This window comes from Protopterus annectens, chromosome 3.part0 (assembly GCF_019279795.1).
Source record: "Protopterus annectens isolate FY-2018-M chromosome 3.part0, PAN1.0, whole genome shotgun sequence".
Taxonomy (NCBI): domain Eukaryota; kingdom Metazoa; phylum Chordata; order Ceratodontiformes; family Protopteridae; genus Protopterus; species Protopterus annectens.
In genome coordinates, this window is record NC_056731.1 from 1619202703 (window position 1) to 1619213109 (window position 10407).

At 44.3% G+C, this 10407-nt stretch overlaps 1 protein-coding gene across 1 annotated transcript in view; it reads right to left on the minus strand.

Annotated features, from left to right (window-relative positions):
* UBR5 (ubiquitin protein ligase E3 component n-recognin 5) overlaps positions 1–10407 on the minus strand; it is a 3965620-nt gene that overhangs the window by 2891157 nt on the left and 1064056 nt on the right. The gene's annotated exons all lie outside the window — the stretch shown is intronic.

Here is a 10407-nt window from a genome sequence, read left to right on the forward strand (position 1 = left end):
AAAAACAGAGGGTACAACAGGCTGTATATGCAGGGATAAGGGTGCCACCTAGTGGACAGGGTATTATAATGCAGGTAAGTAAGAGAGGGAGCAGGTTGGAGTGTAACAGGAGTAGGATTGAAAGCTAGTAAGATGAGATACAACAAAGGATAGTGGGTGAGATGGTTGTAGGGTAGAAAGAAGGGATAGTAGCTGTTCTAGCTCGGAGTGTGCTTTATTAACCGAGTGGCAGAGAATACAATGGAAGAAAGTATTTGAGGCAGGTCTTAGGGAACAACGTACTTCCTTTTCCTTGAGCAAGAGAGCAGGGCAAAAATAGGGCTATGAGCTGGCAACTGCTGATAACTGCAGAGTCTCCTTTACCATCAGATAAGTAGGTTCCGAGAGACTGGTGCAGGGATAGCACAGTACAGCAGAGTACTCAAATGAAAAAAGAGGGACAAAAGCTGTGAAGAGAATATATGGTGTAGCAATTGGCAAGGAAGGGGTGGTAAAATCCACAAAACATTCATACAAACAGTAAACTGAGGATGGCAAATAGGCATTCCCTCACTTTACGTAGTAGCATAAGAGAGCAGATTTTCAAAACAACCATTCTATAAACCCTGTACTTGTAATAGGACACAGTTTGTTGGCTAGTTTACACAGAACATTCACAGGGACAATAAAATAAAGTTAGCAAAACATCACACCCTCATCCTTAATAGTAATGATAGTAGACACATTTAGGAGAACAGTATTATAAACCCTATACTATAAATGGACACCATTTGATTGTTTCAATGTGACTGCAATCCTTACCTTTAGTTTTAAGATACGTTTCACTTTGAAGCAGCACAGAAAACGTAGGTTGCAGTCTAAAAAAAGAAACCTAGTATAGCTACCTAGACTTGCCAATGGTTAATAATATACAATACCTGTCCCAGCAAACTATAAGGTATTTAAAAATACTGTAGAAATCTATTGTCTTAATAAATAATGGTGTGAGAAACAGTTGGCTATCGCACACATAGCAAATCAGTGCCTAGGACTCTATAGAGCTAGTGTACGCCATGAATTACACAGTAACTTAACCAGATACCAATCAGCGGCCTTATTTTATTTATTTATTTTTTTAAATTAAGCTAAGCAGGGTACAATTACAAAAATTAAAAAACACAGCAAGGGATTCATACTAAATACTAAGTACGTTGTTCCCTAAGACCTGCCTCAAATACTTTCTTACTGTTGAAATGCAGCTAATCGAATGTTACAGCTGGGCCGCTTCTGATTTAAACAGCCAGGGAAGAACTAGACTATAATGCACTCGGAGTGCCCCCATATGAGTGGCGTAGTTCTAAAAAGCCATTTGTAGGCTAAACGCAAACAAGTAAAATCAGGCTAAAAAAGCCGCTTACAAGTTTAAGACAAACAATGGAGTACAGGGTAGAAAGGTTGTCTACAGGCTTAACACAGCAATTGGATACTGGCTAAAAAGCCGTTTACAGGCTTATCACAAACAGCTGAATACTAGCACGCTGAGAGATAGCTCCTCGCAGATAGCGTGTACCTAGATAGTCATTACCAGCTTACAACAAAAGGCAACTATCGAGTTAAAAGCCTAAAACAAACTGTTAGGGATCTAGCACTCTACCGATGGCTACAAGTATATGCAGAAAACATAGCAGCTGTACAGGCTTACAGAAATAAACACTTAACAAAAAACATTGGATTGGCAGTAGAATTAAGAGATGGCTTTTAGGCACACAGTTTTCATATTAACATTTCAGCATGTATACAGTTAAACAACAATCAAAGCAATACATACCACAGGCACTGAAATTTTTGTTTTCAAGTTTCAGAACCGAAGTCTTCAACTAAAGCCAAGTACCCAGTTGGGGAAACTTTCTTGCTCCTTACTTACTTCTACCTTAATTTAATTTAGAGGCAAAAATATACAGACCACGGATAGTGCACTGATTAAATAAAGCACAAAAGGTACGTCGTGGTCAGGGTCTAGGCAAGGAATACAGTATGAATGAAAATCTTTATGAGGTATTTGCTTTCCACAAGTAATGCAATTATTAACTTTTACTGACATCGGTAAGGAGCAAGAAAAAGTTTCCCCAACGGGGTACTTAGCTTTAGTTGAAGACTTCGGTTCTAAAACTCGAAAACGAAAATTTCAGGAGTCAGCCGACTGGCACTTGCGAACTGCTTCTACTTCGGGCACCGCATGGCAAGAAAGACTGATGTAATGGCGTCGGCTGCATGTTTTATACCCCTGACGACCTGACATCATGGAAGAAGGGACAGCAACTGACGCAGGACCCAAGACTTTGTTAATCAGGCCAACTGAGGGCAACCTGCAAGCAGATTACCCAAATGTAATGACTGCAACAGTGAAACACTAAGAACATCAAGTTTTTCACAAAGTGAATGCTTATCCAAGCTGTAACAGCATTTACAATCTAGACAAATACTCCTCTAACATAAGAAGCAAGTGAATAGAAGAACGAGATTCAAAACTGCTTCCTTCCTACAATTAATTATGTAGTAAAACAAGAAGTTATGTACTCACCATAACGTTTGATGTATGTAGTCCATCTCGACTCACATTCTTACCCGTGGGTTCGGAGCCGAATGTCGGCTCCGACTTGGCCATACTTTTAGCTCAAAGTCTTTCTATTGGCTGGGCTAAGATGGTAACCCATGCTGCACTGCTCTCTATCCCCAGATCTAGTTTGCTGCGAGCACCAGCACTCATTCTCCATGCATAACACCACCTAAGGAAAGGAAGAATAAACCAACAATGAAGAAAACTCTGAAATCAGGCCTAACCTCCAGATCCTCCAGGACGGGGGAAGGTGGGGGGCGGGGGTAAGAAAGAATGTGAGGCAAGATGGACTATATACATCGAACGTTATGTTGAGTACATAACTTCTTGATGTTATGTAGTCCAATCTCGCCTACATTCTTACCCGAGGGACAGCGTCCCCAGCACCTAAACCCTGGGAGGCTCAGTGGAAAATACTCCTGAGCATTGTGGAACCAAAGGAAGACCTGCCCCTAGATACCACATTTAACTTGTAATGAGTAACAAAGGTGTGAGGAGATACCCAAGTAGCCGCAGTACAATCATCCATACACAATCTGGCCTAAAAAGCTGTAGATGTAGATACAGACCGGGTAGAGTGAGCCTTCACCCGGAACGGTAAATCTCTTCCAGCTGAAGTATAAATGAAATAAATACAACTGGAAATCCACCTGAACAATGTGACTTTGGAAACAGGAGACCCAATTCTGTTTTCCGAAAATGAAACAAACTGATCTGATTTTCTGAGGTCTTTCGTTCTGTGCAAATAAAATCGCAACTGTCTGTGCACATCCAACTGATAAAATCTGAATTCTGCCTTATTTGAGAACTGAGGGAAAAAACACTGGCAATTCAATAGATTGGATAAGGTTACTAACTGACACTACTTTGGGAAGAAAGGAGGGATTCAGTCTGACAGAAACCCTGTCCTTATGAAAAATCAAATAAGGGGGTTTGACTGATAAAGCTTGAAGCTCCGAAACGAGTCTGGCTGACCTGACGGCTACCACAAAGACAGTCTTCCAAGTTAAGAATTTTAAACCACAAGTGGATGCAGGCTCAAAGGGGAATGAAGTAAGACCCTGTAGAACAAAGTTTAAGTCCCATGGCATAACAGGTTCCAAGACAGGAGGATGAAGCAACAAAGTGCCCTTCAGGAAAGCCTTACAGAGTCTATGTGCCATTAGGCTAGGTTAGTCTGCGACATGAAAAGTAGAAATCACCGCCAACTGGACTTTAATGGTTGCGGCCGCTGAACCTTGGTTAAAAAGCATAGAAAGGAACTTCAATACAGAGGAAATTGGGGCTGTGTAATGGTCAATCTCTTTGGCATATGCCCAGATGGAAAACCTCTTCCATTTGCTGTAATAAATCTTCCTGGTCGAAGGCTTATGAGAGGAAAATTGACAAAGACTAACTAATGATGGAAGTGGAGTAGCCAGGCTGTCAACTGGAGGGTCCGAAGAGAGGGATGGAGCTGACCTGACATGTGAGTCAGTAAGTCTGGTTGTGGGTCCAGAATCCAAGGAGCGTCCATGACATAGGGAATGGAGAAAAGGGAACCAAATGTGACGAGGCCAGTGTGGAGCAATCAGAATCATTTTGCTTCCCAAGGATTGCACTTTCTGAATAACCTTTGACAGCAAGGGAACAGGAGGGAAGGCATATAGTAGACCGGAGGGCCAATCGTGGACTAGAGCATCCCTGGAGGACTCCCCCTAAGGGGGTATAAGGGTGAAGTAGCTGCTGCATGTGGCATTGAGGGGGCTGGCAAAAAGGTCGCACCTGCGGAAGATCTGCTCCACAACTTGACAGTTCAGGGACCACTCGTGAGGCATCAGAATAGTTCTGCTTAGCCTGTCTGCGATCACATTGGACTTCCCCGGAATGTGCGTTGCTACCAGAAAACGTTGGGAAGACACTGCCCACTGCCATACTCGTATGGCCTCTCTGCAAAGGGGATATATGACTTGGTTCCTCCCTGTTTGTTCAGATACCACACCACTGACATATTGTCTGAGTGAATTGCAATACTCCCGAGAGGAAGAAAACTCTGAAGTGCTTGCAACGCTAGTAGCACTGCTCTCATCTCCAGGACATTGATATGCAGATGCATCTCGTGCTCTTGCCACATGCCTTGGACTGTCCTGCCTAGATAATGCCCCCCTCACCCCATCTGGGAGGCATCCATGGTTACCATGGCAACTGGAGGCGAAGGAACAAAGGGCTTTCCCACCTTGAGGTTGTCTGTGTGAAGCCACCAACTGAGATCCTGTTTGCACCTGTCTGTGAATAGAATAGGGTGAGAAAGTGGAATACGTTGAAAAGACCACTGGGCGAAGAGTAGCCACTGAAGGAGCCTCATATGTAACCTTGCCAGGGGGACTAACAATCGTAGCAGCCATCGTCCCCAATAATTGGAGGACCAATCTTGCCTTCACTCTTCTCAGAGGGAGCAAGGCATAAACCTGTTGTTGTAGGACTCTGATTCTTCCCTGTGGTAGAAACGCCCGCATGAGGACGGTGTCTAATTCGGCGCCTATAAAAGTGACACGCTGCGAGGGCAACAAGGCAGATTTTTCCCAGTTCAAGGTGATGCCCAACTGTTGACATAGGTTGATAGTACAGTCTCTGGTCTGAAGTAGCAGATGCCTGGTGGTGGCAGTAAGGAGCCAGTCATCCAGGTATGGAAACACTTGGCATCTCTGACGTCTCAAGTGAGCAGTCACCACTGCCATGCATTTGATAAACACCCTGGGGGCTGTGGTGAGACCAAAGGGCAGGGTTTGCAACTGAAAATGACTGGCTCCCAGCCAGAAGCGTAGGTGACTTCTGGATGCCCTGTCCATCTTTATGTGGTAGTAAGCATCCTTGAGGTCGATGGAGCACATCCACACTTCTTTTCCCAACAATGGGAGAATAGAATGCAGTGTGACCATTCGGAACTTGGACTTTTGCACATGGGTGTTCAATTGGCTGAGATCCAAAATGGGTCTCAGGTCCCCTGTCCTTTTCGGCACCAAAAAGAATCTGGAGTAAGTCCCTAATCCGATCTGGTCTGAGGGGACATATTGGATGGCTCCTTTTTCTAGCAGCTTTGAAACTTCTGAAGCTACGGAATCCCTCTGACTGGGTGGAATATCTGGGATTTTCTTGATTGGAGGGGGATTTGATGAGAAGAGAATGACATATCCTCTTGAAATTATTCATAGAACCCATTGGTCCTGGGTGATATTTTGCCAGGCCTCCGGGTATAATGAGATTTGACCCCCGACTGGCTCTGGAAACGCACAGTCGGGCCTCCCAACGGAAGCGGCGGTAGGGAGAACCACGAAAGAAATTGTGGTCTCCCAAGTTGCGAGGGCCTCCTCTGCCCCTAGGGCGGCGTCTTCCTGAATAACCACCCCCTCCTCTGCCTCTGGAGGGGGGCTCATCTTGTGCACCAGGAAAAAACCTCTGTGATTTCTTGAACCACATCTTTCCACCCCTCTAGGCCTTGGGATAAGGCCTAGAGGGAAGGGAAAAACGGACTCCGACGGCAGACAGTTTCCTTTCTTGCTCACACCTAGTGAGAGTGTCTTTCACCTTGGTTCTAAACAAAGAGGAAACATCAAACGGGGCATCAGTGAATGAAGACTTGAAGGCCTCTGTGAAATGACAAAGGCGCATCCAGGCCTGCCTCCTAACAGCAACTCCTGAACTTGCTGCCCTACTCGCTCCCACGGCTGCGTAGGGGATCAGCCTCATGGAGGAGTTCGCAATAGAATTGAGGGTAGACATCCGAATGTTGACCCTCTGGAGCCACCGCCTCAGAAATGTTACCCGTGAGAGTATCTCCAAGCTCCTTTAGGAAATCTCTCTGGAGCCATGTAAAGTGTGATAAGTAATTCAGTGATCGCAAAGTAAAGGTAGCTGAAGAAAACATACGCTTCCCCTACTGTTCCATAGTCCTAGTCTCCTTGTTAGGGGGATGGACAGTGGAAAAAGTCTCAGCTAATTCCTTCTGGGTGGCCGCTGCCACCACCATGGCATCCACAGGGACTCCCTTGGATAGAAATTCCTTATCAGGAGGGGCAGACAAAAATGTACTGGGTCTCCTGGGGACTGGTTCCACAGTCTCAGGGGTTTCCCACACCCTTCGGCAAACCAGATCCAGAAGCTAGTCGACGGGTGGAGATACCCAGGAGGCAGAGGGCTAAGCACAAAAGGCCTTCAGGAAGACAGACTCCTCTTCGGAGGGGGCTTTGGATGGCCAGTCACCGCTTTGCTTCAAAATCTCTAGGATGTCAGAGAAAGAAACATCCTCAGAGGATGACTTCGGGGACCCCTCCTATTCCTCGAGGTCGGTGTCTGACGTGAGAGACTCATCCTGGGAATCTATGTGCTTCCTCTTGCACATTTTCTTTCTGGGTGGCTCCTCAGGCAAAAACTCCGAGGGGCCCTCAGAAATATGGTGACCACTCATAGGGGTACCCTGAGGCCTTGAGGCTCCGCTGTCCAGAGATAAATGGCGACCAGAGACCTGCACCGGTGCTGTAGGGGACAGAGTGACCGACCCGTATGATGCAGCTGACGACCTGGCCAGCGCGCTCCGCATGGCCACGAAAGCTGGTCCTCCCGGATCCGAAGAACAACCAGCCTCCAAAGCTGAGACAGGAGTCAAGCTTCCCCGCGCCGAAGCACCGAGAGGGAGACTAGGAGCCAAGAGGTGTCCCAATCCTCTCCCTCGGGTCCAACCAATGAATCCTGAGTCCCGAACCCCGTGGACGGTGCCAACGGGGTCGGAGCTGACAGAACTGATAAGCCAGGAGGGGCTGCCAGAACCGACCTAGGGACATCACACGGAGCTGAGCACTCTGGCTCCGAAAGCTGAGATGCGCTCGGAGGAAGTATCGATGTAGGTTGAGGGACCGGCTCCGGAGCCGACTGGGTCAGAGCCAGAAACAATTTAGCCAGTACCGGTGACTGAAGAAGTCTCTGCACCACTCTATCGATGTCCACATCCGATAAGGTCCTGGAGGATTTGGAGGATAGGGAAGGAGATAGAGACCTCCTCTATGAAGGAGACCTGCGAGGACTCTCCAGACCCTCCTCAAACGAGGATTTCAGAAGTCCCTTCAAAATCAATTTGTTCTTCCTTTCCTGAAGAACACGCGGGCTAAAGGCATGACAAAAACTACACGATTCCTGGAGGTGAATCGCTCCCAGACAGTACACACAGTGTGTCCATCACAGATGGACATCTTATAACTGCACTTGGAGCACTTCTTGAAGCCCGAGGGCTTATGCTCCTTAGTATCTTTGGACATAGATACCACAAACAGCAAGTAACTAACTCAAAATTAGACCAACGAACAAACAGCCACAAGTGCGGGAACAAGGCAAACAACAAACAGAAAACCACAAAGACCTCTAACTCAAACGGTCCTTGGACACAAGTACAAGAGGGGAGGACTAATTCCTCTAACTGAAATGGGCTTAGCCCATTGGAAACAGCTAGTGGGATAGCACAAGAACATGCTATAAGAGAAAAATAGAACTTTTCCACAATACAGTCAAGAATACACACAATAGCTATGAAAATAGCTTTTTTTTTTTTTTTTGCAAAAAAAACTTTTCTGATAAAAGAAGAAAAAGGTACTTAGCCACAGCCAAGAGTGAGACCACGTCCGAGCTACACAAGCGGCAAACAAGATCTGGGGATAGAGAGCAGTGCAGCATGGGATACCACCTTAGCCCAGCCACTAGAAAAACTTCGAGCTAAAAGTATGGCTGAGTTGGAGCCGACATTCGACTCCGAACTCACGGGTAAGAATGTAGGTGAGACTGGACTCCATAACATCAAGCAGTTAGGATGCCTGGCAGTCTGCTTACTTGGTTTTCTTTTGCACAGCAGACAAAAAGGCTGTTATATCTTGTAGAAAGGGGCAATGCTTCTGACATCAAGTCTGACAGATTTCAGCATAAATTCTGAATGACAAATTTATTTAGCTATTTGCTAAGCAGGGAAGGGGCAACTGGACAGAATTTTAAAAGAAGGCTTGGAAAGAAAACAATAACAAAGCTTGCACTATACAGCAGTACTAAAATACGAACACTAACTGCCATGTATACATTAACTTAATTAAAAAAAAACTAAATAAGCAAAGCATTATAAAACATCTGAACAAACTACTTGCATCAAAGTTTCAGAGATGTGAAACAAGAATCAGCATGAAAAAAGGGGTCCAAAGGCAGAAAAAATAGGAAAAGAAAAACGAAAAATAAACCAGGAATACAGCTAGGAGATGAGAAAGAGTAAAGAGAAGAACAAATACAACGAACTGCAACATACAGAGAACAGAGTTAATCTTTGTAGGAAATGTAGAAGAAAACAAGACTACAGAAACAAAGTCAAGCTACCCCACAGTTATAAGAATACTGTGAGAAAAAGGACATTTTTCAATTCAGATTTGCAGAATTAATGGAAGACAGCTACCTGATAAATGGAGGCAATGTATTCCAAACTCTTAGGAGAACAAATATTCAAAAAAATCTAACTTATGAACAAACACGAAAGCAATGCAAGAGCTAAGGGCTTGCAAAAAAGAAACCACAATACAATGTGGGATAATGAAGAACCTTAAAGACAAAAGACATCGCTAAAAAAAAAAAAAAAAACAAAAAGGGAGAGTAAGCTGGTTCTCAAGTTCTGGACATCTTGTGAGTGTGAAAGAAGATGTAGTGAATGAGCCCTGTGGGTGTAAACTATAGTAATATTTGCAATTCTAATGCAGGCAGTTTCCACTTTGTTGAAACTACAGTATAGCTGTATGATGCTAAGTCACAAAATTAGCTGACTTTAAATGCAATGTCAAACAGGTGACTACCTGAAAAGGGTTCTGGTGTGAGTGATTTGCTGCAGACAGTTGCTTTACCAAATTCTAGAATAGTTTGGGGGATTTAAAGCTAAGCTGTGTCCTATGTTTGAAGAGGTACATGTCAAAGACAATCTATTATAGGGAAGACTACAGGGAGGGAATACTTTCCCTGGATCTGGAAGATATGTCTTTAGTAATGAACTGGGCTAAGGAGGAGGACCTCCTCATGACAGTTGCTTATATAGCAGTCAAAGGAGAGCTTACCATCCATGAATGTGCATAGATCTCCAAAGACAAAGGAGTATACCACCCATGTTAACAACCCTATATGACAAGATCATTCATCATTCAAGACATTCTTCCACAAACCAATGACTCACCATAAGGAAAAAAAAAAAACTTCCATAAGCCTCTGTATTTGCTTCTAACAAGCAAAACATAACAAATACAATGATTAATCAGACACTTGTAAGGTGATGGTGTCCAGTGAACAGGAAACCAAGATGACCTGAATGACGATCTTGTTCCAGTGAATACAAAAATCCACACTTCTTAATAAGATGATGCTTCTCTGTCAAATGCCTCAGTCTGTATATCTTCTTTCACCAAAAAGCAATTTACAAACTACAAGCAAGAGAAAGGGGATTCGCTTACAACAGTCAATCTTAAATTTTCTACAGTACCTACCCTCCAAGAAAAGCTCTCCAAACTGATTTTTCTGACAAAGCAAAAAAGGAAGATTTGCAAAAATGGTGCTGAAATGTCCAAGACTTCAGAGGAAACAAGACTGTCTCAAACTGTTCAGGCTCCAATGACCAAGAATACAGCAATGACCATCCTGTAAATTCGGTATTACAAGACGGCTGCACAGTGATCAAAACTCTGGTCACCACTCTTCCACAGTGAAAACTGCAAACATGGGAAAAAGTCAATAAAGGCTAAAATTCAGTTACTGGTTAGTAACTATTTCAT